Source organism: Antechinus flavipes, chromosome 3 (genome assembly GCF_016432865.1).
Source record: "Antechinus flavipes isolate AdamAnt ecotype Samford, QLD, Australia chromosome 3, AdamAnt_v2, whole genome shotgun sequence".
Taxonomy (NCBI): domain Eukaryota; kingdom Metazoa; phylum Chordata; class Mammalia; order Dasyuromorphia; family Dasyuridae; genus Antechinus; species Antechinus flavipes.
In genome coordinates this window covers 364,819,669-364,847,073 of record NC_067400.1, presented here as the reverse complement: position 1 = coordinate 364,847,073, position 27,405 = coordinate 364,819,669, and the positions used below count along the sequence as shown (strand labels likewise).

Genomic DNA, 27,405 nt, shown 5'->3' with positions numbered 1-27,405 from the left:
ATACTTAGTATATACTTAGTATATTTTTCAAATATACTGTTTTCTAGCAAAACCTCCTATCATATTAGTGAAGTTGAATTTTTTTTTTTTTTTTTTTTTTTTTTTGCTGAGGCAATTAGGATTAAGTGACTTGCACAGGGTCACACAGCTAGGAAGTATTAAGTGTTAAGTGTCTTCTGGGAAATGAGTATGGACCACAACGTAACATTTCCACTCTATTATTGTTTGCTTACATTTCTGTTTTTTCTTCTGAGGTTATTTTTACCTTCTTTCTAAATCCGATCTTTCTTGTGCAACAAGATAATTATATAAATATGTATGCATATATAGTATTTAACATATACTTCCTAAATAAAGCATAATATACATATATGTGTATATATATATATATATATATGTATATACAATCTAGTAACACTTATAATAAAGTAAATGAGGCTAACTTGATGTAACTTTTTCTTGATGAATATTAAAGATATGATGATTATTTATTAACCATTTTTCCCCTTTTTTAACTACCCCTTTAACATTATAAATTCTCCCTTACATCATTCTGAGATTTTTTTCCCCCAGGAATCATAATCAACTTCACTATTCTCTATGTAGTTAGTAGGCACTAATCTCTCTCCTTTTTGAAAATTGAGGCCTTCTTTAACCTCGAAAGACTTCAACCATTCCTCATGAACTTTCAAAAATTACTAACAATGCTAAATGATGACATATTTCAGTATCCTAGAAGATATCTCATGACTTCAACTCATCAAGAGCAGCCAAATGTTCTGTTATTATATTTTTAATTATCTTGTGTTTCAATACCATATTAGCCATTTTTCCCATATGTTTTATCATTGCACCAATATTTCTGCTTTGGCAGGATGAAACAAAAGAGAAATAATAGTTCTGCCTTCTCTCCATCATCAGAGATCAAGTGAGATAACAGATGTAAAACATTTTTCAAATTTTAAAGAGTTAATTATAATGATCATAATCCTGCTTGCTTCAAGTGGTATTCCATTTCTGTTTTTACCCTTCTTATTTTCCCCAATATAATCAATGAACAACAACAAAATTTCTTTCGGATGTCCCTCAAATTCCTCACTATCTCACTCACTCTGAGATTTATCATTCCTGACACTTTAATTCCTAGGTGAAGCTATGCTTTTCTAGTCATACTTCCATTGCTGCCAATCCTTGTATCCTTATTCTATATATGTCTTTAAAAAAACAACAACAACACTTAATTAAATCAGTGAGCTCCATGCATATCCACATTGGTCTCTTTAGATATCTTCTTTTGTATTGCACCAAAATTGTTTCTGCTTATGTCTTCAGGATTTCAATTATGGGATGAACTCCATGTAAGAATGTTAGATCATCCAGTCCCACCTATTCCTTCCCTAAATATTTTGAAAGCTTTGTCTCCATATATAGGGTACATATCAAAATATGTCCAATTTTCCTTGGCTTCCCAAACACAAAATGTGTATTTAAATGATCATTTCCTCCCAATGCTCCCATAATTTCTATTTCTCCATATTTCATCAAATAGTTTAACTCTTTGTTGGTTATTCTACATTCTAGATTCAACTCCCATCGTCACTTTCTCTACCTTTGATTCTGATATTAATCTAATCTCTCTATACAAAGAAGAAAGTTCTCATATACATCAAAATATTTACACTTGTAGAGGGCCGGAATTCTGGAGAAGTATACTTGAAACAAGGTGTTAACTCAGTGGAATTGATGAGATGATGGTTCTCTAGTTCACACATATTCAATACACTATAATGATGTAATTGTACTAGGGTATATAAGGGCTGAGAAAAACTGGAAATGAGAAAATTCATCTTTGATCATCCTGGTGGCTCTCCTGCCTTCTACACTAAGACCAAGGACTGGTCCCAAGATCCTCCAGAAAGCTAGCTCGGACATTATAAAACTGATTTTTTCTTGTGAAAAAGAAGTAGATGAACAGTGATCAGGGAATGACTAAATAATTTATAGTCTATGAATGTAATGGGAAATTACTTTGATACATGAAATTTTAAATATGATGAATACAGAGAATAGAAAAATCTACATGAACTGATACAGAATAAAGTAAGCATAAATCAAAAAAATGCATAACTACAACAATGTAAATTGAAAGAATTTCAAAACAAAAATGAATGTTGCAAAATTACAAAGGATAAGCATGGCTACAAAGAAGAGATCATGAAAAATAACCAACCCCATCTCTTTACATAGGTTGGGAAGCCATATATACAGAACTTTGCACATGTTTTCAGACTTTTTTTTTATGAACTGATCATTTGTTGATTTTTTTCCCTCTCATTTTTTCCCATTTTTATCTCTAAGGAACATTTGTTGTGTAGAATGACTCTCTGGGAAGGGATAGATTGGTAGACATCCTCTCTAGGGAAATTATGATGTTAAAATCAAAATTTATGAATTAAAACTTTTTTTTTTTAATAAATAGCATAGTTCTATACAAGGCTTTTAACCTGCACCCTCCTCCTCCAAATGCTTTCTTCCTTTTTCTTTCAGGTTGGTTTAGACTTGGCAGGGGTTCTCAAACTTTTTAAATAGGGGGCTAGTTCACTGTCCCTCAGACTGTCCCTCAGACTGCTGGAGGGCTGGATTATAATAAAAACAAAAAAATTTGTTTTGTGGGCCTTTAAATAAAGAAACTTCATAGCCCTGGCTGAGGGGGATAAATGTCCTCAGCTGCTAGATCTGGCCCGTGGGCAGTAGTTTGAGGACCCCTGCAAGCCTTCTTAAACTTTTTCCACTTGTGACCTGTTTTGCCCAAAAGAATTTTGTGACCCTGGTTATATAAAATGGGTATACAAATCAAACATTTACTGATAATAAATTATAATTTCATGAACCCCACATTCAGCTATGAGACTTCATAACCTCATATAGAGTGGCAACCTACAGTTTAAGAAGCTTTGGTCTAGAGCAGAGATGTCAAACATGAGATCCATGAAACACTCCTAGTGTGGGATCAAACCATATTAGAAGATAATTGAGAAATATTTTAACAAAATAAATAAAAATCATTTAATATGTGTTTTTCAATATGTATCTGCAAGGATCATTATATATAGTTTAGTGACCCTCTTTTTATTTGAGTTTGACATCACTGATCTAGAGTATTTGGGCATGAAAATATTTTTTCTGTTTCTTCTTACCCAATATTTACCCAATATTCTCTCTTCATTATGATTCACCATTTTGGTTCCTGGATTTATTTATATGAATACATTTTCTTCAAACCCAATACTGACTTCAACCTTTACCTTTATCTAGCCCATTCTATTTAAGTTAGGTGCCCCTTAAGAACCAGCTTCTAGTAAAGGTCCTAATCTTACTGTCTCAATGATATATCCAGGTTATTTTGCCACTTTCCAAAATGAATTATATGAATTAGAACTGGAAAGGACCTTAAAGATCATCTAATACATAATAAATTACATACAATCTCATACACAATTTTACAGATGAGGAAATTGGGGAAATTAAATGTTTTATTCAAAAATAACACAACTGGGAAGTTGTAGAACCCAGATTCAAAACATCATCCTGACTCCAAAGCAATGTTTTTTTCACTGTACTATACTATGCTACAAATATCAATCTATGTAGCTATCCCTCTCAATTGTTTCATGTTTTGCATGGTTGCCATGGACAGAATTAGAAGGGATCTTAGAATGAGGACCAGTAGTGATATATATTGTGTATGTATAGTAATGATCATCATGCTTACATGACACTTAATTTTTCTTATAGTGTGTCTATTGTATATTTACTAGTCTGCAACTTAATAATATAAGCTACTTGAGGACAATGACTATATAGACATTTGTATTTCATTATAACAAGCATACTATGTACACTTTGAATGATCAATAGATCTTAATAAATCGAAAGATTGAATGATAGAGAAAAAACTTCAAATAGGCTACTAAAGTTAACTACTGGTTATTTAGCAGCTAATTAACTTGTTTTTGGATTATGTTGGCAGTATTGGTGCCATCACTCAGATTTTCTCCCTATATTTACATAAAGATTTGTCTTTGGTTTAGTACTCTAGCTTTTGCATTTCTATAGCCTGTCATCCCTTGAAGCCTATCCTTTTATTTTACTGTCTGTGTGATGTCATTTCTCAAAAATTTAAAATCCAAGACTGCTAAATTTGCAAGCTTGATTTCTTCACTTTCACCTTTGTGTTGAATTTGTTTCTCAGGATTTCTAAAGCCATACTGCTTCATTTAAAAATATGTTGCAGTGTACATACAAGCAAAGACAAGATGGGATTATATAGTTTTCTGGGATATATAGAATTTAAACTTGGGGAAAATGGCCTAAGTAAAGATTTGAGCGTCATCTGAGTTTAGTATAAGGTAAAGAGTTATTTGACTCCCACTGTCACTTTTACATCAGATTCTACTCCCAATTCCTCAATGAAACTTAATGGACAGGAGAGATACAGTCTCTGATGATAATTGGCAAACAATCTATATGTCTGTCTCTTTAATCAGTTAACCAATAAACCGATCTATTAACTAATATTGTCTAATACTATGCTAAAGGGAGTGAGGAAACATAAAGAACATAAGAGGATAGCTATTTATTTAGTTGGGGTGGTGGGTAGTAAGATATATAGTCCTGACCCCAAATCGTAACATTATGATTTAATAAAAAACTTACCAAAGTATTCAGAACAGAATAAAAAAATCAATTACTGTTTTATATTGAATTGATAATTAATAATGCAAAACCATAAATAAATACCAAATGGACAGTAAAGAAAATAAGCATGGCAGTGAAAGGATCCTTTGTTGTTATTCACTCATCTCTGTCTTGTCTGTCCCATTTTTCATAACCCCATTTGGGGTTTTCTTAACAAAGATACCAGAGTGGTTTGCCTGCTTTCTTCTCCAGCTCATTTTAAAGATGAGAAAACTGAGGGAAATGGAGTAAAGTGACTTGTCAAATCATACAGCCAATAAATGTCTGAGACTGGATTTGAACTCAGGACTTCCTGACTCTAGATCCGGCTCTCTATCTACTGGGCCAAGTAGAAATCCCACATCCTGAGGACCATAAGAGTTTTCTATCTAACTGAAATCTGCTGTATATTTTGTCTCCCCTATGTATATGCGAGATCTTTGAGATAAATCACTTTTTTTCTATTGGTATCTCTAGTCCTTAGCATGTGCTTTGCACATAGTAAGCACTTAATATTTCATTCATTCATTGACCCTCATATATATCACTACATAGGTTCTGGAGAAAAGACAAGAATTTAGGAGAAGGGCACCACAGATAAAGAGGTCTACAGAGTGAAAGGCAAAGAGGGAAGCAGTTGAAATAACCCCTCACCCCCACATCAGCCCTCCCCACCTTCTCCAAAGCATGCTCCTAAGATATCATTTCCTTTAAGCAAAACTCCCCTGGTTAAAAAAAAAAAAAAAAATCACATCAGTTCAGTTTTAGGCACCATGTATTAGGAAAGATAATGGAAAACCAGACTATGTCTAGAGGTGAATAACTACAATCATGATGTAACTTTGTTATATGAGGAAACCATATGTTATACACTATGCAGCCTGTATAGTGGATAGAGTGCTGTCCTTAGAATTAGGGGGGAAAATAAACCTGACTGGGTTCAATTTCTGTCTCTGATTCACACTGATTGACTCCAGAAAAATTATTTGACTTCTCAGTATCTTTGAGGGCAGTACAGCATATGGAATAGGAGCTATCTTTGAAATTCAGGAAGACCTAGATTCAAGTTCACCGGACTCCAGATTAAGAACTCTTGTTTAAAGATTAAGGAATGAGGTGTTTCTGGGCAGCTAGATGGTACAGTGGATAGAGCACTGGTCCTGAAGTCAGGAGGACCTTGAGTTCAAATTTGGCCTCAGATACTTACTAGCTGTGTAACCCTGGGCAAGTTACTTAACCCAAATTGCCTCCCACCCTCCATCCCCCCAAAAACAGAACTAAGAAATGAGGGGTTTGGACCTAAACATAATACCTACGTTCCTCCTTCCTTTCCCGCCCTCTTCTCCCTCTGTCCACATGACATGACATTACCTGTAGGTGTTCTGTCCAAAGGAATGTAAATTTTGGTCACTGAAACTTGGCAAGATAGCAAGAGAGCAAGATATCTTGGAGTTTATGGACCATATTTGTTTCTCAAGGACCTAGCTAAAATCCAAATCACTCCGATTTTCATTGATTGGCCAACAATAAATCATAGACCAAGGCCCAATTAATCATTGTCCTGATTGATTCACAGTAAATGTAAATAGCAATCATTTCTGTTTGGGCCAGAAACCCAAGAGGGTCTCTCTCCCAGATAAATTTTTTTTTTAATTCAGTAAAAGAGGTCTTTCTTTGTCTCATTTCTTACGTAGTCTTAATCACTGAATGGACATTGTCTCAGACAAATTGAAACCTGGGAAAGACTGCAAGCTGGGCCATTTCCAGTTATTCTGATCTATATCTGGCCATTAGAACCAGATGGCTCTGGAGGAGAGAATGACTCTGCACAGTCCTCCCTCACTTAAATCCAATTCACTTGCATGTCATGACATCACTTTCCTGATGTCATGGTCCTCTTCAAAAAGGAAGAACAAACAACAACAACAGATCTTAGACTGTATTATATCGGGGGTAATAATCAAACAATCTGGTACTGACTAAGAAATAGAATGGTCTATCAATGGAATATATGAGGCATATAATACGTTGTTTTGGTTGGTTGGTTGGTTGCTATCCTTCGTTCTCAGAAGACCAAAATAATATCACTGCCATGATTCACAACTGTTAGAGTTAAATAACAGGGTGTCCAACTATGGCTGCTCAGATCAATATAAGCTTGGAGTACTCTGCCACAGGTCAGACACACAGAGTCCCTATGAACACTTGGGATCTAACTTTGTACATCTTGTGATTCTCTAAAGTTAAAAGAGGCCTTGACAGCATCCTTGCATCACTTTCTGAGCACCTTGCAAGCACTTGCCCTTTGTGAGTTCTCTATAAAATAATCTTTTTGGCAAGCATACATTTGGCATTTGAACAGTGTGGCTGGCCAAATGGTGTTGTGTTCACTGCTGTAGAGATGTAATGCTTGGCAGTTAAGTCTGAGAAAGGATCTCGGAGTCTGATATCTTATCCAGCCAGGTGATCTCCAGAGTCTAAGACATTTCAAATGGAAGCAATTCAATTTCCTAGTATTGCACTGGTATACTGTCCAGGAAATCAACAATGAAGTCAGCACAATGGCTCTGTAGACCTTCAATTTGGTAGTCAGTCTAATACCCCTCTTCTCCCATACTTTCCTTCAGAACCTTCCAAAGAGCTACCTCTAGGAATACATGTGTCAATCTCATTACTAGTGTGTACATCTCTGAGAAGTATACTGCCAAGTTAAGTGAATTTACATCATTCAAAATTTCATAGTTTGTTGAAACTGGTGGTTCCACATATGGATGGTGTGGCGCTGGCTGATGGAGTACCCTGGTTTTTGGTATTAATTGTCAAGCCAAAATTAGCACAAGCAGAAAAAAATTGATACAACTTTGTTGCATCTTGGCTTCAGAGGCTACACTGAGTGCACAACCATTTGCAAACAAAAAAAGCATGCACTAACACTCCTTCTGCTTTGATTTTGTCTTGTAGCTTTTCAAGTTGAAGAATTTACCATCAATGTGGTAATCAACTTTGATTCATTGAAGGCATTTGACAACATGGCTGAAAACATTATGCTAAAAAGCATGGGAGCAAGCACACAGTCTTGTTTCCCTCCATTGATGACAGTTGTCCAGAACCTGAGCAAGTATATCATGCTTTTGATGCATTATTTTGATGAACTTCTTTGGGCAACCAAATTTTGACATAATTTTTCATAAGCCCTCACAACTGATAGGCCTTGGTCAGATCTACAAATGTTCTATTCCTGGATTTCTCCTGTAGTTGGAGGGCAGTAAACACCCTATCTACTGTTCCTATTTTGTAGAGCAATTTGGAGTTACAGATCCAGAAAAAAAAAAGAAAAGAACCCATTTATAGTAAAAATATTTATAGTAATTCCAAGAAGAAATTGAGGAGCTGCTCATCAATTGCAAAATGGCTGAACAAATTGTGGTATATGATTTTTATAATGGATTATTATTTTGTTAAAAGAAATGATGATCAAGATGGTTTCAGAAAAATCTGGAAAGACTTATGCAAACTGACACAAAGTGAAGTAAGCAGAACTAGGAGAACATTGTACACAATAACAAAAACACTATAATGAAGAATTGTGAATGGTTTAACTATTCTCAGAAATACAATGATCCAAGACAATCGCAAAGGACTTAAGATGAAAAATTGTTAGACTCTTCCAGAAAAAGAACTGATATTATTTAAATACAGACAAAAGAATACTACTTTCTCACTCTCTTTCCCTTCCTTTATTATTAATTTTTTTTAATTATGAGGTTAAAAAAAAGGAAGGGTTTATCACAGTTGGTGGAGTAGTTAGGGAATATTTCATTAAAGAGGTGAAATTTGAATTGGGCTCTGAAAGATACATTTAATTCTGACAGGTTGAGAGGAGAGAGAAAAACATTTCAGGAAGTAGGAATATTTAAGTACAGAGCCCAGTGATTAGATTATTTTGTTGGTGTAGAAGCAGATGTGTTAAACACTCACCCTGTGTGGTCTACTACACTCCTGAGGAATCAGATTAAAATATAATTAGCAAATGCTTAACAAAACAGAGTAAAAATAAAATAAAACATTGCTAATAAAGCAATATATAGTCTAAAGGGATCCTAGTTTATGGTTTAAAGTCATCCCTCCCCACTTTCTATTTGAGTATGACATATCTAGAAAGATTTGAATACCTAGCTAAGTTTATATTTTATTTGGGAGGCAATGGAGCCATTTAAAAAAATGGGTCATCTTATGAGGAAAAAGAGTATTTTAAGAAGAATAATCTGAAGGCTGTTTGTATAATGAAATGGTAATGAAAATGGAAAGGAAAGAATGGATAAAAACAAAGATAAAGGCAAACTACCATTTCATGGGTCAGTCAACACACATCATATGTCCATCACTGGGTTAAATACTGAAGAGACAAAAAGTCAAAGACATACTTCCTGCCCTTAAGGAATCCACATTCTAATGGGACATAATTGCAAACAATTATGTACATAGGAGAAAGATAGTCAACTCGTTCTCCCCCAGTCTTTTGATTGGAAGGCAATCTTACAGGGAGGTCACAAGCATTGAAAGAAGAATAGGGAAAGGGGACACCTGGGTGACCTCTTTTTTAAAAAAAAAATATTTTTAACACACATTACTTTGTTAATCTTGTTGGTAGAGAAAAATCAGAACAAAAAGGAAAAACCATGGGAGAGAGAAAAAAAAAAAAAAACAGAAAAAGGAATAGCATGTGTTAATTTACATTCAGTCTCCTTAGTTCTTTTTCTGGATGCAGATGGCATTTTCTGTTCTGTTGGGATTTCTGTGGATTACCGAACCACTGAAAAGAACCAAGCCTTTCATAGTTGATCATCACACATTCTTGCTATTATTGTGTACAATGTATCCCTGGTTCTGGTTGTTTCACTCAGCATCAGCTCATGTAAATCTTTTCAGCTTGTTCATCATTTTTTATAGTAATATTCCATTAGCTTCATATACCACAACTTTTTTAGCCATTCCCCAATTGATGGACATCTACACATTTTCCAGTTTTTTTGCTACCACAAAAAGAGCTGCTATAAACATTTTTGCACACGTGGGTGCTTTTCTTTCCTTTATGATTTCCTTGGAATATAAATGGGGTGACCTCTTGAAGAAGGGGCAACAAACTGAATCTTGAAGAAATTTAGATATGTCATAGGTCAAAAGTGAGGGAGAGCATTCCAGGCATGGGGGAACTGCCAGTGTACAGACACAGACTTGAGAGAGTGTATAGTACATAAGGAATAGTGAAAAGGTCAGTGTTATTGGATAGTAGAACGATTTCCTGGGTGAGAAAATTGGTTTGACAAAGTCAGCACTTTTCCTTGCAATTTCGAGTTGCCTCGTACAATGATGTTAAACTCAAATTGAAATTGAGACTACTAAATGGTAATAAGGATCTCTGGGAACCACAAATTGACTTAGGTAAAATTACATTGTAAAACTATGTTTTATTTGTTTTGTCAAATATCTCCCAATTACATCTGCTTCTGGTCCCACTGCATTGCCTAGATCACCAAGACCATAGTCACAGAGTCAACAGAGGTTAGAAGATGGACTTGAACCCAGGTCTTTCTGTATATGAGGATAACTAGCTCTCTATCCATCTCAATAATCTACTTCTCAGAGGGGTGAAAGGAAAAAGTGAAGGGAATACCAGACAATAACATTTCAGAGTGAGTAATACTTACTTGATGAGGCTTCCGAGTATATCCATTTTGGAAATGTTCAGCTCTGGGCCACTCCTATTAAGATCAGCCCCTTTGGATAGTGAAACAAAGATCCTCAAAGATCTTTTCAGTCAGCAAAAAGAGATGGATTTAGCCATAGGAGGAGAATATTTTGATATCACCAGTTGATACAACTGAATGTAATTCCTTTGCCTTAATTACCTGAATTGCCTGTTTTCCATCAGCCAAACATCAGAATCACCTGGAGCATTTCTGGCTGCTTTATGCTTAGGTGACCAGAGAATGATATCAACCACATGAGTTTTTTTTAGTACCTTGAGTCAATTAAGTTAAAGGTGATTTTAATACCTTTTGATGAAAAAACTAGCCAATTTTGCAGAGTTGAGGATATTAAGTTTACCACTTAAGGTCTAGATCAAAGGGTTTTCCATTTCTCTAGCTTTTACAAGAATAGTTAGCTATGCTTTTTTTGCTTTTGTGTGTCATCTACATTTTCTTTTTTGCACATTTCAACTCTCCTTTAAGCAAGTAGTAGGGTTCAGTACAATAATACATCACCTGCTTAAGTCTTGCCCAGGGAAATTATTTTACACCTCTTTCAGAACCTCATAATTTATTATTCCTTCTTACTATTTAATAGCTTATGAGTTTAATGAAATTGCTAAAGACTCTAGATGGGGACGGGGGGGGGGGGTGTTCTTCATTAAAAATCAATAAATATTTAAATGATAAAATATTTAGCATTTTCAAGAGTCAACCATATAAAAGATTGGGACAGTGCGGAGCATGCTTGTCAAAGAATTTGATTTGAGGATTTATGCCAGGGTGCCTAAAATTATGTTTTCTTTCTTAATTTGCTTTTAATTTCATGGACAATATGGTCACCAAAAAACAGAATTATTTATATAGTAGGTTTTTTAAGTCTTGTGTTATTTAAAAAGAAAAATTTATTGCTGATAATTTGTATTTATATAGTGTTTTAATGTTTACAAAATAATTTATATAAATTGTCTCATTTGATTTTTAATCCTTCAAGATAGTATTATTATAGTTTTATAAAGGAGGGAAGTGAAATTCAGAAAAGTTAAATCATTACTCAAGGTAATCATTTGGGTACCTGAAAAAGGATTAATACCTAATATTCTATCACTAAACTATATACCATTTCCCTGCCTCACTCACATGCTTAGTTAACATTCACTCTTCTGGGTTGTAAGTTCAGGTAATATAGTTCAGATTCAGTTTTAAGCTAGATCTAAAAGACAACTCTGTCATCTCTTTTCTCCTCTTCCACTTTCTGTATGCTATGAAATAGTATATTCTTAGGCCCCAAACCAAAGAATGAATGTTGTTTCATTCACCACAATAAAGCAGTAGAAAGAAATAAATCAAGCTTCTAACATCGAGTTATTAGGAGACTCTGTTTTCCAGAGCTAAAACCTAGCAAGCAAGCTGTGTGCTGGGCATAACAACAATCCTTTGCTTGCACTCACCTTCTGGAACTGATGGTACCTGAGCTCAGGCAAGCACCAACAGGTCAAACATGAATCCCTGCTATGAACGAACTTTTTGTCACTATACAACCTTGCCTCATTGTTGGTGTTGTGCCTCACTACTGTTGCTACATTACACAGTTAGATTTGACTAGCCATAAGTATATAAATCAAGATTCAGTCACACTAAAGCAGGTACCCCAAGTAGAGGAAAGGCTCTGAAACATGTGTCCTTGCTTGCAGGCTATTTCCCTTATTTTGAAATTAAACTTCTGTTTCATTCCTGACTTTCTGTCGCTAGTTTACTCTGTTTACCTTTAAATATTCACAGGTAAGAGGCCAGCAATGACTGGTTGACATTAACTTAAGTGCCAGAGCTTTATTTCACTCAGTCTCATCCAGTTAGTCAACAAACATTTATTATACTCTTAATACTTAGCAGGCACTATACTAAGCATTGGGAATACAAAGAAAGGCAAAACAAACAAGAAAACCATCGGTCCTTAGCTCAAAAAGCTGGTGGTCTAGAGGAAGAAAAAATAAACAACTATCTGCAAATAAATCACATACTAGATAAATTGGATCATGTCAGAGTAAAGTCACTAAGATCAAGAACTATGAGGAAAGATTCATTTATAGAAGGTGGGACTTAGCTGAAACGTAAAAAAAAAACCTAGAAGACAGAGTTAAGAAGACAATGAGGAACAGCTAACAAAAAAAAAAAGTCAGGATATAAGTATTTTGTTTTAGAATAGCAAGGAGATCAGTATCATTAGAATTTGGCATATGTGGAAAGGAGTAATTATAAGAACACTGGAAGAGCCTGATTATGAAGATTTTAAAAAACAAAGGATTTTATATTTGATTGTAAAGGTAATAAGTAACTACCGAAGTCACTGAATCAATGGGATTGGGATGGATCATGGTGAGACATGCTTTTAAGAGAGATCATTTTTTTCTGCTGAATGGAGAATGAACTGGAAGGCAAAAAAAAAAAAAAAAAAAAAAACAACCCAGCAATCTGTTGCAATAATTTAGAAGTTATGAGAGTGGTAACAAGGAGAGAGAGTGTATATACAAGAGATTTTATAAGAAATTGGAATGTAGTAATGATACATTATATATCCCATTCTTTGACCACCCCCCATGCCATGTTCTATACTTGTATTCCCCTTCCCCTTCTACTTCTAGCTCTAAAAATAGTAATCAAATCAGCCCTACCATTCTTGGTAAGAACATGTGAATCAATTGCTCTATGACTCTAATTACATTCACTTGGATTTTCCAATTCAAATCATTCCTTCCTGACCAACATTTACCTTACATACATTTTTTTTCTCTATGAGAACAAGGCGGTCTTATTTGTATTTGAATTAATCCTCAGTACTTAAGATGACTTATTCAGTCATGTCTAACTCTTTTTGAGCAAGTGGACTATACTGTTCATGGGGTTTTCTTGGCAAAAGTTACTGGAGCTGTTTTCTATTTTTTTTCTCCAGGGAATGGATGGATGACTTAGTAAGACTTAAGTACTTATTAAGTACTTAAATGCTTTTCCATTCATTCATTCAACTAATCATGCATCCACCTATGAGCCTTTGATCTTATTATACTTTTCCCTATTCTTTTCTTAGTAAACTCGTCAAAGATTGTAGACGAATTGGAAAGAACTATTAGAAAATCAATTACTTATTATTTCTCTTTCTTAAAATTATAATAATTTATTTTTTAGTTTAAACATGAAGAAAATTTTCATATATAAGTCAAAACATCCCCCTCCAAATAGGACTTCATACTACTTTCTTATTTTTTATTAAAGCTTTTTATTTTCAAAACATATACATGGATAATTTTTCAATATTGACCCTTGCAAAATCTTATGTTCCAAAATTTCCCCCCTTTCTCCCCACCTCCTCCCTAGATGGCAAGTAATTCAATATTTGTTAAAAAAAATATGTTAAAATCCAATATATGTATACATATTTATACAATTATCTTGCTGCACAAGAAAAATCAGATGAAAAAGGAAAAAAAATGAGAAAGAAAATAAAGTGCAAGCAAACATCAAAAAGAGTGAAAATGCTATGTTGTGATGCACATTCAATTCTCATAGTCCTCTCTCTGGGTTTAGATGGCTCTCTTCATCACAAGATCTTTGGAACTGGCCTTAATCATCTCATTGTTGAAAAGAGTCACGTCTATCAGAATCGATCATTGTATAATGCTGTTGTTACTGTCATACCATTTTCTTTAAATATATAATTCTACTTCCAGTTCAAAGCAATTCTGCTGATAATTATTTCTTTTTAAAAAAATTTTCTTATTTTTAAATTTTTTATTGAAATTTTTTATATTTTCAAAACATATGCAAGGATAATTTTTTCAACATTGAACCTTGAAAAACCTTGTGTTCCAATTTTCCCTCCCATCCCCTTCCCTAGATGACATGTAATCCAATATATGTTAAACATGGTTAAGATATATATTAAATCCAAAATAGGCATACATATTTATACAATTATCTTGTTGCACAAGAAAAATCAGATCAAAAAGTTTTTAAAAATGAGAAAGAAAATAAAATTCAAGCAAACCACCACAAAAAGAGTGAAATGCTATGTTGTAATCCACCCTCAATTCCCACAGTCCTCTCTCTGGGCGCAGATGGCTCTCATTATCATAAGATCTTTGGAACTGGCCTGAATCATCTCATTGTTGAAAACAGCCACATCCATCAGAATTGACCATCATATGATATTGTTGTTGCTATGTACAATGATCTCCTGGGTTTGTTCACTTCACTCAGCATCAGTTCATGGCCTTTCTGAAATCACCCTGCTGATTGTTTCTTATAGAGCAATAATGTTTCATAACATTGATATATCATAACTCATTTAGTTATTCTTCAATTGATGGATATCCATTCAGTTTCCAGTTTCTTGCCATTACAAAAAGGAACTGCCACAAACATTTTGAGGCAATAATTTCTTAAGGTAACAAGTTATACTTTATTTATGGACCACAAATGGTCATTACCAAAGAAAACTGTGTTTTAATTTCAAAAGCCTACTGTAAATTTACTGTAAAAGTAAAAAATCTAAATTCAGTGAACAGATATGTTATTACCACGCATGGGATAAATTAACACTTAGCACTTAGAATTACTGTACAAAGAAAAGAATGATTTCTGAATTTGTTCTCTTTCCCCCTGCTTGAAATATGTTTATATTTAATCTTTAGAACAATAAATGGATTTGTTCTCCTACCTGCTACTCTTTCCCTGCAGTGCTATCTTATATGTTTTCTTGTGTCTTCTCTCTTTACTGTTTATCATTTTCTTCTGCTCTCACTGCCTTACTGCAATACTTTTAGTTCCATTTCTGTGTACAACAGAATTACAAGGAGAAACTATTTCACATTTTGTTAGACTTATTTCTTTGATAAATGATTAATTTAAAATAACTATTTTGTAGTTTAGTTTTCTTATTTGTAATAAAGTTTTTAAAGTAGGAAATCTGAAATTTTAATGCACAGCTTATTGAATAGTAATGTGATCATTAAATTATGTATATTTGATGTTTGTGATCAACTATTAAAGTCAAAGAATCTGCCCTCAATAAACATTTATTGTTCTTTGTTTCCTTTTTCATTCTTTCCAGAAAGTCTTATATGGAAACATTTAATTATCCTTTTAAACTTTTTCTTTCCTCCAATTTATTCAACATCAAGAAAGAAAAGGCAAATGTTTTTATTTTCTTGTTGCTGAGAACTCCACATGAATTGACTTCTATTTTGAATTCAGAATCAATATTCAGAATCATATATATATATATATATATATATGTCATATTGAAAGGTGATTATATTCCTTGATCCTGCTTTCATCTTTTTTTTTCCCTCTCAAAGGAATTTACATAACCTATTAAAAGGTTTGCATATTTGACCTAAGATGGTAATACTCCTTACTTGAAGCAGAATTGGTGCTCCCAACATTTCTTTTTTTTTTTCCTAAACTTGTTGTGTCACCTGGGATAAACTTAAAATCTCTTACATTAGAATAAAATTGTTATTTTAACCTTAAAGAAAACATCCCTTAGTTCTTAAATAGGGTGGTGGTTTGCTGATTTGAACTTATATTATGGCTTTCTTTTCATTGATGTCCTTAGTACTCTTTCCTCAAAGCATTTTTACAATGACCAGCATTTGCTGGTATGAAAGAATGAAAGGTGAATTTTTGTCCTCCTTTTATTCAAAAGGGAAGCCACTTAGAGCTTATAAAATCTCCTGTCTTTATACTCCTGTGGGTTATGATTAAGCAATGATTGTCTTTGTTTTAAGTTTGTAAATGATGTTATCATTCTTTTAAGCCCCCCTTTTCTCCCCATATCTATCCAGGATATTGGTGTTGGTCCAACTTCCCAACCATATCACCAGAAATCATATCTACATGAAGCTAACCCATCCTCCCAAATCTCCTCTTTCTCAAATTAACACTATTCTTATCTTTGGAAAGGATATGTCAGTGGATTGCCTTTTCCAGGAAATGAGGACAAAAAAGAGCACAGCAGTTATACACTTGTGTTTGGGGGCAGTTAGTTATTACTCCCCCCATGGATTACTTCTATAACTTGCTAAAGAATTTTGCCATGCAAGTTTCTTTCTTTCTAAAAATCATAATGGCATCCCATCATCAATATCTTCCCTTCTTCATTATCAATTCTCTGTTTACTTGCAATTCTGCTTCTGACCCTATCATCATCTTACTGAAATTGTTTTCTCAATTGTCTCTACTTTGTGAATGCCCATAGTTTTTCTTTAATCTTCTGATGATGAGGGGAGCCCCAAAACTCTTTCTCTTTCTCTCTCTCTGACTTTGGGGGGAATGTTAAACTCTCCCCTGAGAAACCTACCCCAGGACATCAAGATAAAGTGGTTTCATTCTGTTATCTGGGTGGCACTGGTTGAATCCAGGACCACTCCTACTTAGCCTGAGCTGTAGATTCCAACTCTTGAGTTGGAGATTAGCCCAGAGACACTTATTCAATTCTAAGATTTTCTATTCTGATTCCAGCTCAAACTGCTCCCAGCCCCCACCAAGAGCTGCTCATAAAACAAGTTTCCTTCAACCCACCTCTTTGCAGAGGACCTAACATGCCATGTCAAGGAACCTCTCCTTCCCTTTGGCATAAGCTGCAAACCTCTGTCTGCTGAAATGATAGTCTTTTTCTTCTTTATCTTTATCTCTCTGTTTCCCTAACATAACCTTATTCACCTCTCTGTCAGGATTTCTCTCTAGAAACATTATCTCTTTCTCCCTCTGCCAGGACTCCTCCACTAAAAACTTTACTTCCCAATTAGGACCTTACCAAGGAATTCAGTCTTTCTATTCATGCATAGCAAAGGCTGACTTCCCAATGCCAATAATAAACTTCTTTTTGCCAGTCTAGTGTTTTGGGTTTGTGCATTTGCAAAGGACCTGTGCTACCAGAGCAGGGTTGCCATAACTCCCTGCCCTGTGCCAAACCTCTTCACTGATAATAATAGGAGATGCCTCGATGCAATTGGTTGACACTACTAGAAGCACATAGGCCATCTGGTGTGTACTTTCTTCACTTTGTCCTTCCTCCCACTTTAGTGGGGCAATATCTAGCCATTTCAGTCTAATACTACTGGCTTGCTAATTTTTGCAGTTTTGACCTAATTCAAGATAGTATGGAACTTCAGGTTGAAAATGCAGTGTCATAGACACTATGACAATCAACACAAGGAGGTTTACTTAGTCATATCATGGAAAGGATACTTCATGGATTCAATTAAGTATAGCTCCACCCCCTTCTGAATTGGCTATGATAGTATCAATCAAGCCCAAGGAAAAACATTCCCTGCTTCCTTATGGTCTGGCTATTGTACTTATGCCACTAAGAATCTATATTAAGGGCCAAAATTTTAGACCCTTGGGTCACTTAATTATTCAGGATATTTTCAATATATTCTAAGGAAAAATTATGTAAAATATTGCTCCTTCTACAAATCACATACAAATTTCTCCCTATTTATATATTCTATTAACCCTCAAACTCAACATTTCCAAAACTGAGATCGTTATTTTTTCCTCTAAACTTCCTTTCTACTTCACTTAAAAAACAAAACAAAACACAACAACATAACTATGGTACCATGATGTATTAATGCTAATGCTACCAAGTTCATAATCTTGGGATTATTTCTGATACTTTCCCTTCCCTTGGTTTATAACCTTAAATAACCAAGTCCTATTTCTCTAACACCTCCCAAATTCATCTCTTCTTCTCTTTCACTGCCGTTACTTTAGCAGAGAAACTCCTTACATGGATTACTTCTATAACCTGCTAAAAGATCATGTTAATTCTTCTTCCAGTAAATCTTTCATGTCATTGAACTTATATTATGGCTTTCTTTTCATTGATGTCCTTAGTACTCTTTCCTCAAAGCATTTTTACAATGACCAGCATTTGCTGGTATGAAAGAATGAAAGGTGAATTTTTGTCCTCCTTTTATTCAAAAGGGAAGCCACTTAGAGCTTATAAAATCTCCTGTCTTTATACTCCTGTGGGTTATGATTAAGCAATGATTGTCTTTGTTTTAAGTTTGTAAATGATGTTATCATTCTTTTAAGCCCCCCTTTTCTCCCCATATCTATCCAGGATATTGGTGTTGGTCCAACTTCCCAACCATATCACCAGAAATCATATCTACATGAAGCTAACCCATCCTCCCAAATCTCCTCTTTCTCAAATTAACACTATTCTTATCTTTGGAAAGGATATGTCAGTGGATTGCCTTTTCCAGGAAATGAGGACAAAAAAGAGCACAGCAGTTATACACTTGTGTTTGGGGGCAGTTAGTTATTACTCCCCCCATGGATTACTTCTATAACTTGCTAAAGAATTTTGCCATGCAAGTTTCTTTCTTTCTAAAAATCATAATGGCATCCCATCATCAATATCTTCCCTTCTTCATTATCAATTCTCTGTTTACTTGCAATTCTGCTTCTGACCCTATCATCATCTTACTGAAATTGTTTTCTCAATTGTCTCTACTTTGTGAATGCCCATAGTTTTTCTTTAATCTTCTGATGATGAGGGGAGCCCCAAAACTCTTTCTCTTTCTCTCTCTCTGACTTTGGGGGGAATGTTAAACTCTCCCCTGAGAAACCTACCCCAGGACATCAAGATAAAGTGGTTTCATTCTGTTATCTGGGTGGCACTGGTTGAATCCAGGACCACTCCTACTTAGCCTGAGCTGTAGATTCCAACTCTTGAGTTGGAGATTAGCCCAGAGACACTTATTCAATTCTAAGATTTTCTATTCTGATTCCAGCTCAAACTGCTCCCAGCCCCCACCAAGAGCTGCTCATAAAACAAGTTTCCTTCAACCCACCTCTTTGCAGAGGACCTAACATGCCATGTCAAGGAACCTCTCCTTCCCTTTGGCATAAGCTGCAAACCTCTGTCTGCTGAAATGATAGTCTTTTTCTTCTTTATCTTTATCTCTCTGTTTCCCTAACATAACCTTATTCACCTCTCTGTCAGGATTTCTCTCTAGAAACATTATCTCTTTCTCCCTCTGCCAGGACTCCTCCACTAAAAACTTTACTTCCCAATTAGGACCTTACCAAGGAATTCAGTCTTTCTATTCATGCATAGCAAAGGCTGACTTCCCAATGCCAATAATAAACTTCTTTTTGCCAGTCTAGTGTTTTGGGTTTGTGCATTTGCAAAGGACCTGTGCTACCAGAGCAGGGTTGCCATAACTCCCTGCCCTGTGCCAAACCTCTTCACTGATAATAATAGGAGATGCCTCGATGCAATTGGTTGACACTACTAGAAGCACATAGGCCATCTGGTGTGTACTTTCTTCACTTTGTCCTTCCTCCCACTTTAGTGGGGCAATATCTAGCCATTTCAGTCTAATACTACTGGCTTGCTAATTTTTGCAGTTTTGACCTAATTCAAGATAGTATGGAACTTCAGGTTGAAAATGCAGTGTCATAGACACTATGACAATCAACACAAGGAGGTTTACTTAGTCATATCATGGAAAGGATACTTCATGGATTCAATTAAGTATAGCTCCACCCCCTTCTGAATTGGCTATGATAGTATCAATCAAGCCCAAGGAAAAACATTCCCTGCTTCCTTATGGTCTGGCTATTGTACTTATGCCACTAAGAATCTATATTAAGGGCCAAAATTTTAGACCCTTGGGTCACTTAATTATTCAGGATATTTTCAATATATTCTAAGGAAAAATTATGTAAAATATTGCTCCTTCTACAAATCACATACAAATTTCTCCCTATTTATATATTCTATTAACCCTCAAACTCAACATTTCCAAAACTGAGATCGTTATTTTTTCCTCTAAACTTCCTTTCTACTTCACTTAAAAAACAAAACAAAACACAACAACATAACTATGGTACCATGATGTATTAATGCTAATGCTACCAAGTTCATAATCTTGGGATTATTTCTGATACTTTCCCTTCCCTTGGTTTATAACCTTAAATAACCAAGTCCTATTTCTCTAACACCTCCCAAATTCATCTCTTCTTCTCTTTCACTGCCGTTACTTTAGCAGAGAAACTCCTTACATGGATTACTTCTATAACCTGCTAAAAGATCATGTTAATTCTTCTTCCAGTAAATCTTTCATGTCATTGTACTTATGAATGTGGTCACTTTAACTGACCTTTAAGTACCTATTTATGTATCATCCATTAGGTATCAGAATCCTCTTCACTTTGGTACTTAAGGTCTTTCACAATCTGAAAGTGTGCTAAAAACATTAAAAAGGCACTGCTGATTTCTTTATCATGAATAATAACAGCTCAACCCTTTTATAGTAAAGTGTTTTCCAAAGATCTTATTAGATGTTGACAACAACCTGTCAGGGAGTTCAAGCATTGTTATCTCCTTTTACAAAGAAGAAAACCAGACTCAACTCTGTAATTGGTTTAGATTAGGTAGAGGGTGTGTTTACAAGTAGCCACTTCCTAGGAAATAAACAAACCAGTTTTAATCATGTGCCTTTGATAAGAGTAACTAACAATTTTTAAAAATCAATAAAATATTACTTAAAGTATGAAAGGTGAGATTCCTTATTTTGATGTAAAAAAGAAGGAAAGTGAGTTGTTATAAACATGTTTAAACAATAACTGACCAAGACCTAATTGTATGGCTAATTTTCCTCCTCACTTGAAAATGAGATTGTAAATCACCAATCAAAACCCTAGATATTATATCAAAAAAAAATTAGACCCTATTACCAATCCCCTTTAAAAATCACAGCAAACAGGGGCAAATAGGTGGTACAGTAGATAGCACACTCGATGCAATTGGTTGACACTACTAGAAGCACATAGGCCATCTGGTGTGTACTTTCTTCACTTTGTCCTTCCTCCCACTTTAGTGGGGCAATATCTAGCCATTTCAGTCTAATACTACTGGCTTGCTAATTTTTGCAGTTTTGACCTAATTCAAGATAGTATGGAACTTCAGGTTGAAAATGCAGCGTCATAGACACTATGACAATCAACACAAGGAGGTTTACTTAGTCATATCATGGAAAGGATACTTCATGGATTCAATTAAGTATAGCTCCACCCCCTTCTGAATTGGCTATGATAGTATCAATCAAGCCCAAGGAAAAACATTCCCTGCTTCCTTATGGTCTGGCTATTGTACTTATGCCACTAAGAATCTATATTAAGAGCCAAAATTTTAGACCCTTGGGTCACTTAATTATTCAGGATATTTTCAGTCAGGAACACCTGAGTTCAAATCTGACTTCTGACTCTTGATACTTCCTAGCTGTGTGACCCTGGGCATGTCACTTAAACCCAATTACCTCAGGGAAAAAAATTATGACAAACAGTGAACAGATTTACTCATTTACATTTTCTAATCCTTAAAGATGTAAATATAAAGATAACTTTACAAGTTAGTAACTGCACCTGAGTTGTCTAATTTCTGAAGCAATTATGTTGATTAGAATCTAAGAAATTTAAGTCAAAACAAAAATGTTTACAGAAAAACTTCCCAAACCAGATATACATGAAACCTTTATATGGCAAATTAAGGATAACTTTTTAAAAAGCAATTAAGGAATTTAACTATTCCCTCAAATATATTTTAAAGAATAAGGAACTTTACTTTACTTTTCACATTTTAAGATACAATCTACTAATGTTATTTTCATTTTTTTACTATTATTCCATATTACTTGGACTCCCCCAATCAATATTTTCTTATAACAAATTATTTCTGCATATGGAACAGAAGCGATCAGGAAAACAGAAAAACTTGAAACCATGGGAACAAAACAAATGAATGCATTGTCTATAACTGAAAATGTTTCCTTCTATAGGCCTGATTCATTTAATATCTAAATTTTAGGCCAGGTATTAATTTGGAGCTTACTGTCTCTATTTTCACTCTTTATATATTATGTATACCTCCCCATCACCAAACTTTAAAAGATCATCAAGTTCAAATCAACTAAATTCAGCAAGGATTTATAATGTGCCTATTATGCTCTAGGCAATATACTAGCTGTTGGTAGGTAATATAATGGTAATGTAATGATAAAAGTGAAAAGATAACAATTCATGGTCTCAAAAAATTTACATTTTAATTACTCTAGGCCAAGTATTCTATACATTGCCTCACCTAGTCACCTAAATTTGATTGTGTCATTGTTCATGACTCCATTTGAGTTTTCATGGTAAAGATACTGAAATGGTTTGCCATTTTCTTTTCCAATTCATTTTACAAATGAGGAAATTGAGGCAAACAGGATTAGGTGACTTGTCCAGGGTTACACAGCTATTAAATATCTATGGCCAGAACTGAACTCAGGAACATGTGTCTTCCTGACTATAGGCACTAGCACTCCATCCACTGTGCCACCTACATGTCTTCTAAGAGCCTACTTCCCTCTGAAATAACATGAAATAACATTGTCTCCTTGGGGATATGTTGGCCTAGATACAAACAAAGAAGTTCATATGTATGGGATTCTAGAGACCTACACTTCCAAGAACTAAAAATATTCATATCATACACATACTACATAAAAGATTGCTTACCTCTCCTACCACCTCTATGATGTCACTAACTTTCAATTCCAATTCATCATCATTCTGGGGCAGGTAACCAAAGGCTAACTTTTATTGCATTCTCTTTTTGTAGTGATAACAATGGTACCTACTTCACAGAATTGTTGTGAGCATCAAATGCCCTAATATATATAAAGCACTTTACAAAATTAAAGTGCTACATAAAAATTATTATTACTATCATGATCATTATTATAATTATGGTAGCTAGGTAACAGTGGTTAGAAAACTGGATCTGCAATCAACAAGACCTAATTTCAAATCTAGTCTTAGACACTTATTAACTGTTTTATCCTGGAAAAATCATTTCACCTCTGTCGGCTTTAGTTTCTTCAACTATAAAGTGGGTATAATAATAGTATCAACTTCCAAGGGTTTTTTTTTTTTTTGAGATAAAATGAGATATTTACAAAGCACTCTTTAAATGTTAAAGTGCTATTTAACACTTGTATATCAGTTATACAAATTCTAGAAATTATTATCTGAACTTTGTTTTTGTTTAGTAAATATTTGTTGAATAAATGAATGAGTACCAATATATCATAAAGTGAATTTAAAGCCTTCCAAGAGCTGTTGCATTTTGAATAGGAAAGATTTAAAAGAATGTATGAAACCTTCCTGAGAAGATTTTAAAGTCACTAAGTATAATAGTTTTGTTCCCACAGAGTAACAATCACACCAAACTATAGTAACACTAAGTGACACATTATTCAAGGAAGAGTAAATTAGAATGTATTAACAATATTTCTTGAAATAAACCTAGATTTGGAAGCTAAAAACAAGTTTATTTCTGAAATATAGCTTCTTTGAAATTTGGTATAAACAGTTTTTAGGAAATGAAAAGTAGCTGGCAAAATGAATTGTAGATTGCACTAAATCCATTTTTTAAAAGAAGAAAAATCTCAAAGTTCTACATAAAAATCCAAAGACTTCACCAACATCATTTTCTTCAGCTAAAAAAAAAGTTTGGCTAATAATTTTTATAACTGGTATTTCTGATAAAGGCTTCATTTCTAAAACATATAAAGAACTGAGTCAAATATATAAGAAAAAATCATTCACCAATTGATAAATGGATAAAGGATATGAACAATTTTCAGGTGAAGAAATTAAAGCCATCTATAGTTATATGAAAAATGCTCTAAATCACTATTGACCAGAGAAATATAAATTAAAACAGCTCTGAGTTACCACCTCACACCTATCAGATTGGCTAATATGACAGAAAAGGAAAATAATAAATGTTGGAGAGGATGCAGGAAAATTGGAACACTAATGTATTTTTGGTAGAGTTGAAAACTGATCCAACCATTCTGGAATGCAAATTGGAATTGTGCCCAAGTGGCTATAAAACTGTGCATACCCTTTGACCCAGAAATAACTTTAGTAGGTCTGTATCCCAAAGAGATCATAAAAAATGTTAAAGGATCCCATGTGCAAAAATGCTTATAGCAGCTTTCTTTGTGGAGGCAAAGAATTGGAAATCAAGGGGATGTCCACCATTTGGAGAATAACTGAACAAGTTGTGGTATATGAATTACTCTTATATTATTGTTCTACAAGAAATGATGAGCAGATTTCAGAAAAATCTGAGAAAACTTATATGATCTGATGCTGAGTGAATTGAGCAGAACCAGAACATTTTACACAGCAACAGCAATATTGTACAGAAGATTAACTTTGATAGGCTCTGCTCTTCTCAGCAATACAGTAATCTAAGACAATTCTAAAAGATTCATAATGGTAAATGCTATCCACATCTAGAGAAATAACTATGGAGTGTTAATGCACATTGAAACATATTATTTTCAATTTAAAAATGTTTTTCTTTCTTATCTTTTCCCTTTTGTTCTGATTCTTCTTTCACAACATGACTAAAATGGAAATATGTTTAACATGATGTACATGTATAACCTATATAAGATTGATTGACATCTTAGGGAGGTAAAAAAATTGGAAATCAAAATTTTATAAAAGTAAATGCCAAAAATTAATAACTAAATAAAAAAAACCTCATTTTCCAAAAATGTTTTTGAAAGATCCAGTTAAAGACCCCAATTAAGTATTGAATCATGAATTAAGTTTTAAATAGAAATCTATACCAATTCCCTTACCTCCAGTGAAACTCAGTGGTTATAGCTACAAGAGCAGAGTATTTGTACTGAAGGTTTGTGCTTCAGTCTTCTTATTCAGTATTGTATTTGGAGTCCTTCAGCAAAATTTGGAAAATTAAGAAATAATTTTGATCAGATTTGCCCAGCTATTGAAAACTGTATCTAATACTTTCTATCAAAAATAACTTACTATTGATATTCTTTAATGTCCTTTAAAAGATAAGAATATTCAGGCTAAATATTATTGAGAGCATGTCAACTTTTAACTCAGATATGTTGGTTCTATTCTTGTAACAACTAGAATAAATGGCAGATGAAGTAGAGTTTTATGAGCTTAGAGTTTAGGTCATAATCCACTTCCAGAATGATTATAATTCCTGCTAATTGCTTACTAACAGTAAAAGTAGTGATTTGTCATTATTACTAAGAATTTATAGAATGTTGTTCTCCCAACTCATAGACATAGGCCTCTGAGACATGGTGTTGGGTCTTATCTTCTTTTTAATTGAGTCTATTTTCTTTCAACTATGGTAGAACAATTCTCTGGGAAGCCCATGTCTTCAATTATTTAGATAAATGTTGCTGAAGGCTTCTTAATGATAATACACACACACACACACACACACACACACACACACACACACACAAACCTATGTATATATATTTATAGAGCACATTTAGAGTTTGTGATAAACTATAAACATATTTTAAATATTTTTAAATGGTGTAAATATTGCCTCTAATTGATGATTATTTGACTTTTAACACCCTTTATAATTTAGCCCTAACATATCTTTCTAGTCTCATTATACATTTTTTCCTTTTAGCATCCTATGAGTTTAAAGAAAGATTAGCATCACACACCTTCTCTCTTGAATCTGGAAGCCACAAAAACTCAAAAGAGACTGAGGAGTCCAGATCTCTTCTTTTCTCAAATTTGGATTTCTCTTCTCTCGCTCTTCATCCAGTTCTATACTTCATGTAGACACAGGGTATTGATTTCTACCAATGAGGAAAGGAGGCTTTTGAGATAAGTTTACATTTTTATCTTAAAAAGTAAAAATTAAGCTGTGCTAATATTTCATGTTTAGATGGAAATGTACTTATTCAGTATATATATATATATATACACATGTACATATATATGCTGAACATCTTTTTTATATATGTATATATAATATTCATAGGAGCATAAATCAGTAAGTAGAAGAGACTTTAGAAACCATCTAATTGTTTTTTTTTTTAATTATCCAGTCATGTCTTTTTCATTTTATATATGTAAAGTTGATTTAGCATAACTTTGTAACCTATATATTTTTTGGATTCTGTCATCCAACATCCCTAGTAGTTTTGTGACATTTGAAAATTTTAAAGACATGGCTTTCAAAATTTTAAGACACCAGAAAAAAAAAGGTGAAAGGCCAAGGCACATTCCAGGGATATTCTTCTGAAGATTTCCTCTCAAGGTGACAAAAAGTAATCTTATTGACTTGTCTTTATATGTGGTCCTCCCAAAGTTCACATTTTTTGAATGTAACCTTTTTGAAAGCAGAAATTCTCCTTTTTTAATTTATATCCCCAGGGCTTAGCAAGGTGCCCACTAAGCAGTAAGATCTTAATTTTTTTTTTTTTGGTTCAATTTATTCCTTCATTCATTTCACCTATTTTGTTATTCTGTACATTCCCTACTTCTGGATCCCCAGGTTGCCACATATCTTTTCCATCCAGACTCAAGTCAAACTTCATCTCTTCCAGGAAGAGTTATTAGAATGGTTATTTCTATAACCATTGGTTATTAGAATGGAAAGATGTTATCATTTCCTCCAAAGAGTAACCAATATCGTATCATCACCATCCCTCCTCTTCCCTTTAATATCTTTTAAAAAAATCTCCCCTTCTAAGTACAAACAGGAAAACTAAAATGTGCCATGCCTAATTTTATTAGGTTAAAAGTTTCCATGGGAATCTGCCTTCTGCTTGATTATTACCAAGCACTTTGTGAGATTTTAATAAATATTTTGAGAGTATTGCACTAGATGGATCTCCAAGGTCCCTTCCACTTCTAACATTCTATGGCTCAATGAAATCTTAACTACTTAGAAAATTGAGCAATTTAGGATTATTGCTAACCATAAGAGTCATCCATCTAGGTAGGGCAAGTCCCTAATCCATTGATCATTTCAATTCTTTAGACT

The 27,405-nt window shown here is 34.0% G+C and overlaps 1 protein-coding gene across 1 annotated transcript in view; it reads right to left on the bottom strand.

Annotated features, from left to right (window-relative positions):
- Window positions 1-15,311, bottom strand: part of SPOPL (speckle type BTB/POZ protein like) — a 105,192-nt gene extending 89,881 nt beyond the window's left edge. Inside the window, exon 1 of the transcript XR_007951956.1 lies at window positions 15,202-15,311. The gene's annotated coding sequence lies outside the window, so the exon portion shown is untranslated. The remainder of the gene's footprint in view (window positions 1-15,201) is intronic.
- Between the last annotated feature and the right edge of the window lie 12,094 nt (window positions 15,312-27,405).